Raw genomic sequence first — 14,230 nt, forward strand, 5'->3', positions numbered from 1 at the left:
AAACTCGGCTGGAATACACCCCACAAGCTTCCATGGACAACGGCACAGCTACCCGCAACAAACAGCTTTTTTCAAGGACGCCCGCAAGAGTTTCAAACAATCCCAAGGCACTTCTAAATACCGGAGGAGGTTACGTGCACATTACGTGCCGTCACACCAGGTGAACCTAATCAATTTGATCACTACCAGGGTTCAACCGGCTACATGTGCTTTTTAAATTGTTTCTTGTTGCCGCCTTTACCCTGACACTCATTGCGCCGTTTGAAGTTGTTGAAGTCCGCCGTTTGAAAGTGTATCGTATTAGTTGCCCTATAGGCTGTAATTGTACAAATCTAATAGTACTGTGTCCTCAAACAGACCTTGCTCTCAGCTGAGAACTGTCTCATTGTGGAACTGTACACATCCTGTCCCTGTACACTATGTAGAAAATCCAGCAACTATGCATATATATATATAAAACTCCTCCCTGTCCTCCCTCCTCCTCGTCTGGCTAGGAATAACCAAGAGCAAGGCTCCTGATCAAGAACAGGGGGCATGGCCTGACTTACAGCTCTATGCCATCAGATTCACCTCCACAGTGGTGCCTGCTGCTGTGGTTTGAGATACACTGCAGCTTGCCGTGCTTGGATCAGCACAGGTACCCTGGCATAGGAACTGAAAAGCTGGCATTTACCTTCAATGCTCAGGCTGCGTCACCCTAGACAGAAAATCCAATCAGCCCACAGTGCTGCCCCAGGGGTGGTCCTAACTGGCACAGAAGCCCCACCCACAGCAGTCCAGACATAGAATAGCTACATTGTTTTTGCTGCCAAGAAAGTGTTTGAAAACAGAAAGGAAATGTCACTTACTTACGAAACTTACTGTCTATGTTTTTCAAAGCCCTTCTTATCTGCAAACATTAGATGATCTAATAATCTGTGTACCCACCCAAGTGTAAGATTTATTTTTATCTTTATTTTAAGAAGCTTGGATTTTCTATTGGATACATTACACAACATGTGATAGGTCTGCTCATGTGCACCCACATGTTAGGAGTAATTAGAGACATGCTAGTTTGCAAATCGGATGTGGGCATGTAAGTCCACCAGTTCCCCTGTTTGTAAATGAGGTGAATGTATTTTGAAGCCTGCTGCCTTCTTCATATGCTCATGTTCTCCAATGTGAGGGACTGTCAGGACACCATCCTATGAACAGTTATCTCCCTTCACAGGTATCAAACATATGCTATGTATTCTGATTATTAAACAGAAACTAAACAGTCAGGGTTCACTTTGCATGAGCCACACCCCCAAAGCCAGCTTCTGATTGCTGGGAGGAAGTGGTGCCCATGTATGGAAGTGTGGAAGCCAAGCATGGTAACTGACCACCACAAACAAAGCCTTCACATTCTAACCATACGTTCACACCGGGAGTGGCGAGAGCGTCAAAGCAACTGGAAGTCAGTCATTTTCTATGTGAGCCAGCGTCTCTCAGCAGCGAGTAGCAGCATGACCGTTGGTGGCGCATTTATGGTAATGAGCTATGATGCGGTTCAGCGGCAACCAATCGGAATTGGTTGTGCTCCGCTCTAGAGAATTCTACAGAACACAACCATGTTAACTTTTGTTCCCACCAAACATTAGTTCCCAAGCACAATGGAGGAGAGGTTGATAATTGCCGTGGCAGGTTTTCCCATTATTTACTTTAATGTAGGCTACACGCAAATTCACATTAATGTCAATTAAAGACCAAGGCTAGTAAACATGTCCTATAAACTGAATGTTGAAATTTGAATTTGCCCATCAACACAAAAGTCACACCACACAAATGGCTTTTAATTAGTTTATTTCATTACCAAACATGTAATTATAATTGTTCATTTCTTTGCTTCATCGATCGATTTCTTACCTTCACATTTAAAAGATTTAATGAGGTTAACTTATACCCTACTTGTGGTCAGTCGACACAAAGATAGCAGTCGACATGTTTGTTTGCTTTGCGGTCCCTTTAAATAACATTTGCAAGACCAAACATTCCGAATGAACTTCTGCGTCAGAGCGTCCACTTCTTCAACAGCGTTGTTGGCAGGGCAGCCAGAGCGAATTTTGATGCTCTCACTGCTCCTGGTGTGAACATACGGTAAGAACTGTTGTTGGGAATTGAGTTTGTTTACAAGAACATCAGAGGGCCTACCTGCTTGTCTGTTGCTAAAAAGAGTAGCCTGACCTGCTGAAGCAAATCTGGCTCCAGGTTGTTATAGCACTACCGACACACTTTTCATTGACTATTAAGTATTGATATTATTTAGAAAGAGCTTTCCCTCTGCCTAATTTCATGTTATTTCCCACAGAATTCTCAATTCTGTATGTTGGAAAGTGAGGAAAACAGAAGTTTCTCGAGGAATGTGTTATTTCAGATCAGACACTTGCTATCACCACAGTCACCACACTCACAGTGGTTCTCAGTGAGACTAAGGTAGTTACCTTTTCGTTTATACAGTCAGAACTCACCAGCAAATTGCACTGATTTTCCCAGAATTCATTGTGGGACATCTCTTTAGGATCATACTTGTATTTGTATATTATCCACGCTCATGTGAATTGCATGACCACATCCAGGCTATTCTGGCTAATCATAATTACATTTTTATGATACACTGTACAGCATGCTCTTTTACAAGGCCCCTGACATATCCCCAAATCTCATCCAAACAATCTTATCTTATCTAAGAAAGAATGGAGGCTGAATGACACGTTATTGTTTCAACCACAGTCTCCTGTTATAGATCAAACTTATTTAATATGTATTTTGTATCTAATTTGTGAATTCACTCCTGGGTTGATTTGTATCACTCATTTTTTACAAATCAGATTTCTGCCTTCCACATAAGGGGCTTAATGGCTTTAAAGATTAATGAATATTTGGACAGGGCTTGGCTGTTTGCCAAAATGTTCTCAATGCTTTCATTTTCTGGGAACTTGTTTCAAGTTAATTTGTTCAATTGTTTTTTTAATCACTTATAAACCTTGCCCTAATTTGTATGAGGCTCTAGCTGATTATTGTGATTTTATCCAGCCAGAATAGTGTTTGGTGTTGCTGGCAAACATAATGTGCTCCCTTAGAACAGACCACTAAAGACTACTTCTGCTTGCCCCTGGTGTCTAATTTTAGCCAGAAGACAGGGATACTGTGCAGCTAGATCTTGTTCTGGGTTTACCACAATGCCAGCTTCAAACCTGCGTCATTCAGCCACAGTGCATGATTAGAGGATCAATGGTCATTTTTGGAGAAAACAAGAGTATACACATATCCAGAGGTGCACGGTCATAAAGAAATTGCTATGGGAATGATAGCCCTCCACTGTGTGAGTCTCTGTGCTATTAGTGTCTTTGCGCTGTGTGTATTTCTGTACTGTTAGTTTCTCTGTGCTGTTAATGTCTCTGTACTGTGTGTGTCTCTGTGCTGTTAGTGCCTCTGAGCTGTTAGTGTCTCTGTGCTGTATGACCATGTGTCTTTGCAGTGTGAATGAGGGCTTCCTGTAATACAGATTTATGATTCCTTGTCTGCCTTGTGTCTGCTATGTTGTTTAGTTTGCTTTATCACCTGAAAAAACACATTAGCATCATGATACACACATGATGGTTTACCGGTCGTGACTGTTTTCTTTTTTTGTCTTTATTGCACCAGCAAACCTGCCCCTCCACACTCAGAGAGTCCATTCAGTTTACCCACCCCCCCATTCATTGAGAGAGGGCTGTTAGCTGAGATCAAAGTCAAAGCCACCATCTGATCTCTGAGCTCCCTCACTCAGGATGAGCATCACTTTCCAACCGACTGACTGGCACAGCCGCAGCTCTGGTTTTATAAGCAGCCATCCCATAAGCCCCTGCTGAGAAACATACAGCCAAACGCTGACTGGGAGCTGCAGCTAAAGTCACACTCTCTTGTAATTGAGAAAATCGAACAGGCCTTTTATCTTGAGGATTCAGCTAATGTATTATTGGAGTCCTACTGGATGTAAGAACATTGAGAATATAAACAAGCAAAACTGTGATAATAGGCCATTCGGCCCTTCTTGTTTGATCTTTCTGCCCATGATCTAGAGAAAATTTCTGATTGTGTAAGGTTTGGTCTGGAAGGCTCCAAGGGTGTAGCTGGGCACAGTAAACAGCAATAATTAACGGACACTCTGTAATGTGTTCCTGGAAGACTGGATTGAGCTGGATCATGAAAGCAGAAAACACCCTTTTCCATGCCTGTGATGAGAAGGACCGGCATTGGTTTGAGCCACCCCACCAGAGTGAAGCCTCAGTGACCCCTAAGTCACCGCATGAATGGGATGGACCGCATGTATGGTGGGAGCTATCCAGGGTGCTGAAGTCTATACTGTATGTCACACATTAAGACCACAGTACACGCTACAGGGTACATGGTCGTGACCAAGCTATGTCTCCCATTTGTGAAATGTATCTGACAGTGGCTCGCATAGTACATTATGAAAAAGGAAAGGAAAATGTTTGACCAATCACACACACTCACAATCACATGCACTCTGCATCACCTTTCACAGTATCATGCTCATCTGCCCTGTATTTTATGCTGAACAATTTCTCGCAATGGCAGGTGTGACCCCAACAGCAACACAGAGTGTGGCTTAACCTGTGACAGTGCTCAAGTGGTCTTCATTCTGACAGAAGTAAATGAAACATCTTCTGAACAGTTACGTATCAAGAAAAAATGCTAATCAACCATCTCTATTCAAAGAGGTTTCACACCTTCCTGAAGCAGCAACATACTGTAATATCTAATAGCGTGCTTTCAGCAGCCCAATCCTACTGTTAGGAACAAAGGGAATTATCTACCACCCAAATGAGTTCTATACAATATTCATATTTGTGAACATGCAGGCTGTGAAGACATTTAGATTTAGATTAATAGATCATTCAGCAATACTATCAATTCTTAAAACACCATGTTGTTAAAAACACCAAATTACATCACTATTACAGGATAAAACAAACACCTCATTAACAATATAAATATATTGAGAAGTTAAATTCCATGTTCATTCAACAGTCTAACAAAGTAGGGCAAGGGTGAGTTTTTGTACCTGTCTGTATGGTATCGCACAGGAGCAATTTTGGCCCAGATTCACTTCTCTGGTATAAATTTCCTCCATTTTTCTCAGTCTACAATCTGTGAAAGTAAATGTTCTTACTGAAGAAATACAAATTAAGTATGTGAATAAAGTATTGGAATGAATATAGACTGATTATTTGAGTAAAGTATTTGAATGAGTATGGACCAAGTATGAAAAAAAGGATACTGAAATTTCTTCAGCAGGTTCTGAAGGGATAACTCCTCTCCTCCTCATTTATCTTTATAATTAATCTGAAAAGATCAGCATTTGTAGTGTTCCCCGCAGATTATATAGAGAATAAACAGAGGATGGACCTTTGGAATAATCACCTGACCCTTGAATGTGGTCCCCTCTCAGACCCCCTCCTCACGATAACCAAACAGTTTGTGATGAGTGGGAAATTTGATGAATGAATGTGGCATCAGCCTTGGACAATGTATCTAAAACCAAGAAACACAAGCTCAAATTCCCTTTGATCAGATGGAAACCAAACCACAGGGACTTCCTGCCATAAGAACATAATGCAGTGTTAGAGATGGATGATCTCTCAGCCAACTTCCAGCTGCATTCACAGGTCACCAAGAGGAGTCCCCATGATTTATGCATGCATGTGGCACATTTTGAAATGGATGCATCATGAAATGCCCTGAAACACATACTGAAATTGTCTGTTGAACATTTTCCCAGCACCTGCGTAAGGCTTCTTTCAGTCTGAGGCTCTCCAAACAATTTCATACATATGACTGGGTTTAAACAAATCCAGTTTTTGGGAAACAGGTGGGAATCCTATGCAAGCTGGAAGATACCAAAACACACCTGTTTTAAAATGTAAGAAACACAGTGTGTTTGCATGTTACAAATATGAGCACACTACCAGTTACTATCGCATTATAGCATATAAAGGTGACAGCCTTTGACAGTTCCTTTTCAGTTCACTGACTGCCTTTTGTATGTGAGTTGGTTCAGGATCATCAGATTAAAAATGACGTGTGCTACTTTTTATGGAGTGAACAACTCAGTGTGCTTCTGATCTCATTTAAAAGGGAACCACAGTAACAGGTCCCTGTGGATAAGAATTTCACCTGTTATTAGAAGAAACAGACACAGTTAAGGTCCATTAATATTTGTTTGTCAGCAGCCATATTCACAGAAAATACAGTGAATGTATAATTACTGTAGTTGAAAAAAATATGGATTGGTGCAGTGACCGGATAATCTATATGGCAAATCTTTGGCTTCCATTGATTAGTTAGTCATTATTGTTGTGAAAGTTTTAAAAGATGTTCATTATTCATTTTTGGGTGTATATTGTAACTGTTGGAGTGTGTTTTATTTCCTCCAAAATGCAGTAAAAATGATCAGATGTATCATTTATTGGTAAGAGGAGGGGTAAGAGGGATAAGTGGAATGTCTTATTGGTTCAGGCAACAAGGTTTATTGTATATCTATCTTTATGGCATGTGTGACTGTAGGGCACTGTATCTTAATAAAACAATCCCACTGTATATGGATATGGCTAATCAATTAATATTGAATAGGTAACAATTCTGCATATCATCTCTTTTTTGATTCAATCTGACAGCTCTCCTATCCCACAGCAGCTCATAATCATTGACACACAGTGCCTAAGTGGTCCAGTCAAGAACTAGTAGGATGAATGAGGCTCTTTGGGCCTGAACTGGTCCCTGGAAAGATACCAAGCCTGAAACAAGAAACACTTGGCTGCATACGGCTGTTCCATTTCCCCTTTAAAACAGTCACAGCTTATCCATTTATATAACATCAATTTAACTCCATACTCTCAGCTATGTCTTTGGACCCACTGCTTGGGGCAGGGCAGGGTGCTGTATGCCTGAGAACACTGGCTATTTGTTGAAGTCTTGATGTGTCTTAATTCACAAAGCACATGGTATGTGTGCCCACTGCATTCCTATCTCAATTTATGACAAAATGCACTCAAACTGAGACCTGTTTGCCCCTTTCCAAACATGCCAGAACTCCCATGAACCAGGGGTTCCACCTCAGACGTTTGGCAACTAAACAGTTCCTTCGTATGTGCCAGCCTTATCTGAGGAGATGGCAAGAGGATACATGATGCTCTGACCTACATAATCACATTCCCCATTGTAAATCAAGTTCTTTTACATGTGTACCTGGGAAACGCCCCATTGTTCTGCATGTCATCCTAAAAAATTCCACCGTTCACCACTTTTATGTGCTCCTAGGATAAGTAAGTCTCAGGTTGGAACAGAGACAATTGGAACTGAGTATGATCACCTGTGAGAATTAATACTAGAAGCTGGATTGAAAAACCAAAGAAGGTAAGAAGCATCGTAGAAACAAGGTAAGCTAAATCAAGCATCATAACACCATACTTCAGGAAGCCAACATTCATTCTCAAATTCAGGAAAGGCTCAGAAGAGGCTAAATGAGGTGAAGGCAGACATAGGATTGAATCTGGCTAAGCAGTTTTGTGGTAGAAGAAGAATTATTTATTCAATGCTGTTAATTGTTTCTTGCCTCTGTTTTAGTAGAAGTCAGTTCTTTCACAAGTTGTACAAGCAAAGAGATGTACCAATGGCTTGAGGGAGATGGTTTAGGCAATCTCACAGTCCTTTTCTGATGAGAGCATTTAAGGTATTATCAATGTTCTTGTTGTCCAAAAAAAACAATCAAGGAACATGTTGAGCATCCTTAGATTAGTCATCAAAGAGAAGGCAGCTTTGTTGTAAAAAGTGGCCATAATGGTTGACTCAGGCAATATAGCAAAACCTCTTTTCTAAAACACCTAAACCAGAAGCACAATACAATGTGTCAAGCCTATTTTGATGGCTGGAGTGGAATGATCTCAAACACATCAACCACATGATTTCTGTGTGTGTTGGTGCCATTAAGTCTAGGACCCTCCATTGCTTTATGCTGTTTATGCATGATGGAGTGGGCGGGGGGTCAGACTACTTTACCAGGTGTTCTAAGTAGACTGCCCCTATTTATCCTTTTCTTTCCCTGAAAACAAAGTCTCTTGCTGAGAACAGTCTCACGCGTCTGGATTGTGCCTTTGTTACCTGTTTCGGTGCTCCTACACTTATGACCTATTCCCTGTGGGGTGTTTCCGCCGGATCTACACAGCTTCGTCTGTCTTGATTGCTCCTCTTCATAGGGTCTCCCCACCATTGCTCCTAGATTTATAAACAGTTTTTTCAATAAAACCGTGTCATTTCAATAATATTAATGTGTAACGGTGCAAGTAGTTGGGTTTAAAATCCTGCTTAAATTGGGACAACCAACTCCTATTATGTGCAAAACTTCTTTTAATTGGTGAATCTAAATTAGAGCCTATTATTTCACATGGAATTGTGGGAATCCCAAGAGCAATGTCAGATATGTGCTGTAGGCAAGCTGTCCGGTGCTTGCTCTGTTAAATGTGATATAAGTTGTTTCATTTCCTTTTTACTTGTAAAAGATGGCATATTACAATGAGGAGACATTATTTTGGTAAATGTGTTGTGACCTTTAGTTAGCTAGCGGATTGCGGCTAGGTTGCTAATTCGAAACGGTTTGTTTCCTTTAAGTCAGTCATTTATGTTGACTCCATGTATGGTTGTGTTAACCATGTATGGTTGTGTGTCCCATTGTGCAGGTATGTAGGGATAGGGTTTTTTTTTTTTTAGTTTGGCGAATTAGTGTGCTAGGTGGTTGTTGCTAAAAGCTGCGTGGCTCGGCTACACGCTAGCAGTTTAACACATGTCTGCTAATTGCCTCAACCGATATATTTTTCATTGTACAAAAAAAGTATGGACATTCATGCATGTGGAAGGGTAACGGCAACTGACATACTGTACGGTCACGGTGTGTGTGGGGGAATCCTACAGCAGAGATCTGATGTGTGGTAGTTAACCTGACAACACTTTTATGTTGACCTCCATATGTGGTTGTGTGTCCCATTGTGCAGAATAAAGGCTGAATGTTTAATCCATCTCGACTCTCGTGCAATATTTGGGGGAACGGACAAAGAAGTCATCACAAATGGTAATGACTGGAAACATACAATGGTTGTCCATAGGGGCAAGCTAAAGAACCCTATATGGTTGTAGCTAATATATTTTTTCTAAGAGTGTACTGTCATAAAAATTCAATTAAATGTATAGGCCTACATTTCCATAACTAACTACATTAAATGTTTAAATAGCTGTTACTTAATGCTAATCGTACATGACATTTACAAAGAATTTTGTGCTAAAATTATAGGCCCACCATAATCCGCAAGCTGTTTCTGTCTTTACGTGGTTTTACGATTAACATGCAACGACTCAACTTGCCTTTTGGTTCGGCTCATGGACAGTTACCACGGACTGAAACATCACATTTCCTGGTGTGTTTGCCTTTCATAATATGGATCAGCTAACAGGGCCCCACAGTGTGCATTTCTATGTCATGGCTACCTCCTCTGTTGCCACCATAAAATCAAGTTTCTGAGCCCTTCTGTTGACCCTGTCATCTCCTAACGCCCAGTGCAGAGTAAAAGGCATTTTAATAGTGGACCGTTTCTCCTGAACACCACAACCATGCAAGCATTGATGTTTGTACTTGAATGAACCAGCCTTCACAGAGATTAACTCAATCCAAGGAGGTGACAAACAATAGGATTGTGTTTGTTTTTATACTTTCTTTGAATTCTGCTACTTGGAGCCATTTTACATGAAATTACAATAAACTCATGTTGTGCTTTTGTCAACCTTTGTACTAACGTACACATATAGTGAAATATCATGGGTGCATATAGACTTCCTTAATGTTTCACAATTCCTAGTCTGTCAATATTGTGTTTACTCTTCATCTTTTCCTTAACTGCTGTTCTGTAGATAGAATTTATTAGCGTTGTCATTGTTGTCTGCCACTGTAATTCTCTGCCATTTCCCAATATAAACCTTGAGTTTTGGGACTCTGTATGACAATCAGCAGCCATGTGATTTTATATGGAGTACAGCATACTGGAAATACTATCAATAAACCAATTAGCCTACTGTATGTCAGTCATGTTAGCCTCCTTTACAGCTAATATTAACCTCTCTCCTAAATTAACAAAGAGGAAATTTCTGTCTTTGACACAAGCTCCCGGTTGTTTTTTTAAGTGGCACTTGCTTTTTGATACAATTCTGCCATCTAGTGTAAGCAAATGAAAATAGGAAGTTATAAATGAATAGGTGTGGGGAAAAGACCAATGACCAACTTGTGTAACATAATAAAGTTACATATCTGGAGCTGTCAGTGCTCCTAGGTTTACACAGTCCTGAGAGGAAAGATGAACTTCCATAATAAAACATTCACTCAAAGCTCTTCCTCTTGTGCTCCTCACATTACTGATTTACTCCACAGTGAGCAGGAAAACACATTTGTCCACCTGGGTTTTAGATACCGAGGGCAAATGCCTTATTCAGGGATACAGTCATAAAGTTTCCTCTCTGATTGATCCAAAACAGTGCTGAGGTCATATGCCATGACAGTTCCACACCAAAACCTCTGCACCCACCCCTCTCACTACAGGAGTCCCACAGGGTTCAGTACTGGGACCACTACTTTTCTCAATTTACATCTGAAGCTGAACCTCAAGAAAACAGAACTGCTCTTCATCCCAGCTGGCCCCTCTTCCCTGCAAGACCTCTCCATCACCGTCGATGGCACCACAATACCATCCTCTCGATCAGCAAATAGCTTGGGTGTCATCCTCGACAACGAACTAGACTTCAAGGAGTACATTGCTTACACATCACGGGGCTGTCAATTCCTTCTCCACAACATCAGGAGGATTTGTCCATTCTTGACAACATACGCCATGCAGCTCCTTGTCCAGGCCACAGTGCTCTCTCGCCTGGATTACTGCAACGCCCTCCTTGCAGGCCTCCCAGCCTGCACCATCCAGCCTCTGTAGCTCATTCAGAATGCAGCTGCCCGACTAATCTTCAACCTCCCCAAATTCTCCCATGTTACTCCCCTGCTTAAATCCCTCCACTGGCTTCCTGTCGCAGGCAGAATCAGATTCAAAACGCTGACCCTCACCTTCTCTGCCATCAACAAGACAACCCCTACCTATCCCCAAGAGCTCATCCAGTCCTACACACCTGCCCGGCCCCTACGCTCAGCAGCAACTGGATGACTTGCTCCTCGCACAGACAGAGCAGGAGATTCTCGCTCTGCAAGGCAACAATGTTTCTCTTCCATCACTCCCCAATGGTGGAACGAACTCCCTGTCCTGCTACGGACAGCTCCATCACTCCAATCCTTCAGACATGGTCTGAAGACATCTCTTCATACTCTATCTGGACTGACCTATCACACAATCGCCGCCCCCCTGACCAGTGTCAGGTCACAGGCAAGGACTCAGGCGCGGACCACGAGAACTCCAGAACCCAGGCGTTTATAAACAGACTCGAAGAACAAACAGGCAGTCCAAAACAGGCAGGGTCAAAATACCAGGAAGGCAGTCCAAACACAGTCAGGAATCAAAGCCGGGGACAGGCAGGGTCAAACCAGGAAGTCAGGAAGATCAGGTGAACAGGGCAGGACAGCAGGCAGGAGCAAGGTCGAAGAGCAGGCAGGGTCGATTCGGGGAACAGCAATCAGGCAGAAAAACACGGCGGGAACGAGACAGGTAAAGGCACACTGCAACGAACTGGCAACAAGACAGAGACAAGCAGGGTAGATATAGGGCTGGGCTGATGAGGAGATGGGAAGCAGGTGTGTAAGCAGGCAGGAGGGGATGATCGGGTGGGCGGAGACAGGGCGGAGAGTGGGGCAGGGCTAGAACACAAGGAAAACAAAAGCAGGACAGGGAAAAACAAAACACAATAGCTAGGGGGCGGGAGCACTGACAACCAGTCATTTCCCAACTCCTGTCTGCTGTCATCTCTCTGCTCCCCATCTGGATCAGTGCTGTTAAAAATTGCTGTGTGTTTTTTGCTTTTTGTTTTTTTGTTATCGCCTTTACTTTCGCACTCATTGCGCTGTTTTGAATAAGGATCTTGTTAGTTGCCCTTTACCCTGTAGTTGTATAAATTAGCTAGTACTGCGTCTTCAAACAGACTTTGCGCTCAGCTGAGAACTACTCTCTCATTGTGGAACTGTACACATCTTGTCCCTGTACTGTCTCTATACTGTATGCACTTTTGTTCGTCGCTTTGGATAAAAGTGTCTGCTAAGTAAATAAATGTAAATGTAATGGCATAACTGGGTTAAACATGGCATGATTTACAGTCATGTTTTCCCTCAGCTTTGGGGATCTCTGAGAGTATGATCATTTCTCTAGCTAAGATCCAGTCACCCAGGGTTCAGTCAACAGCTGCGTGTCCAGCTTGGAACTTGGTGCTGGAGAGCAGCATTTTCCATGGTGTTTCCCTCACCAGGAACCATAGCTCCACATTCAGGACTTTGTTCCCCCTCTCCACACAAATATTGTACCCTGTAGCAGGCCAGCGCACTCTGGGTTTTACCCAGTTTAACATCTGAATTTTCTAATCTACATTAAAGGACCAAAGTGGTTTTTAATTTAATTTTAATTTCTTCTCGGTCTGAGATCTCCTTAGGTCCCCAGCACTCTAAGAGACAGTGATTATTGGAATCCTGTGGCTGCTTAAACACTGCGGATCACTACTCAGTTCTCAGTACCTCTGCACTAGGAGCAGACCAATCCAGAGAGGATGCTGACAGCTACAAAAAGATTGTTTTTAAAAATTAATAAACTTAGTGAAAGACCCATTTTACAAGTGCTGCTTAGTATGTATACTTTGTACCTGTGTAATATGGCCATTATTGTACATTTTTGTTTAGATGTTTATTACTGTATATCCAAAGGAATGGTGTCTATGGTGTCAAGTGCTCAGTAAAAGATCACAGTCACTGGCTGGGATTCAGTACCTCCTGCACTGTCATTGTCGTTTAGCTAAGAAAATTTAGATTTAACTTAGATTTAAATTTAGACTTAATTTAGATCTGATTAAATTTGATAAGGTTGCCTGATGGGTCAAATACTCCGTGCATATGCAGGAATGCAGCAGAGTTCTGGGATGGACAGAAATTGAATGCAAAATCCAAAGAGGAGAAAGGCAATGGCATGAGCAGACTTGCTCGGATGGCTTTTTTGTTCACTAACTGCTTGACTCTTAATCAAGCAGAACAAATAAACACAGAGATGATTAAGGTATTATACTGAAAGCTACTTAAATGTCATTATGCAAATCACTGACACTGTTCACACTACAGTGCCACAGCCCAGTCACGACGCTATTGTCATTTAGCAGACACTCTGATTCAGAGCAACTTACATAGATTACAATTTTACCTATTTAAAACATTGGAAATCATGGGTTAAGCAACTTGACCAAGGGAACAACAGCAGAGCCCCTGTGGGGAATTTAACCAGCAACCTTTTGGTTATGAGCCCTACTCTTTACCACTATCAGGGATGTGATTTTTCCAGATGAATCCAGAATTCCGGATTTTCCGACCTGAAAATGTGACCCATGTGAATCATGCAGATCCGTAAAAAAAAACTGGGGGAGGGGCTGGGGGTATGAGCTGCTAGGCTACATATAGAGGTTATGCATATGATGTCACAGTAGGCGGAGCCACTGCGGGTTACACCCACTGAGTGGCAGAAAGGCAGCGTTAGCGTTCAGCTTGAATGCTGCAAAAACACAAAAAAAACTATAAAATCCCCGGCTATAAAACTCCCATCTAAAATGGGAAAGAGCTGTTGTGCGATTGACTATACAAATAGATTCAACAAGAAATTGGAGCTCTCTTTTCCAAAAGCTAAAGAAAAGGGAAGCAAATGCATCGCTGCAATTCGCAGAAACAACTGGAACCCAGGCACCGAAACGTGGATTTGCGGTTGCCATTAAGACATAAGACATAAGACATAAGATAGTTTTATTGTCATTGTACAGAACAACGAAATTACAGTTACTCCCTGGTATCAGTGCTGTGACAACATATAGTAAGAGTAAGGCAACAAGAATAAATATACAAAAAAAATCAAGATGTATGGTGTAGAATATGAGAGTAGCATTGAAATAAACAGATAGTAATAACAGTAAAGTGTCTGGGCAGTGACAG

General features: G+C 41.8%; 1 pseudogene; it reads left to right on the plus strand.

Annotated features, from left to right (window-relative positions):
* Positions 1–11,540, plus strand: part of LOC118791864 — a 68,433-nt pseudogene extending 56,893 nt beyond the window's left edge.
* Positions 11,541–14,230: the final 2,690 nt, after the last annotated feature.

The sequence above is a fragment of the Megalops cyprinoides genome, chromosome 17, assembly GCF_013368585.1.
Source record: "Megalops cyprinoides isolate fMegCyp1 chromosome 17, fMegCyp1.pri, whole genome shotgun sequence".
Classification (NCBI taxonomy): Eukaryota; Metazoa; Chordata; class Actinopteri; order Elopiformes; family Megalopidae; genus Megalops; species Megalops cyprinoides.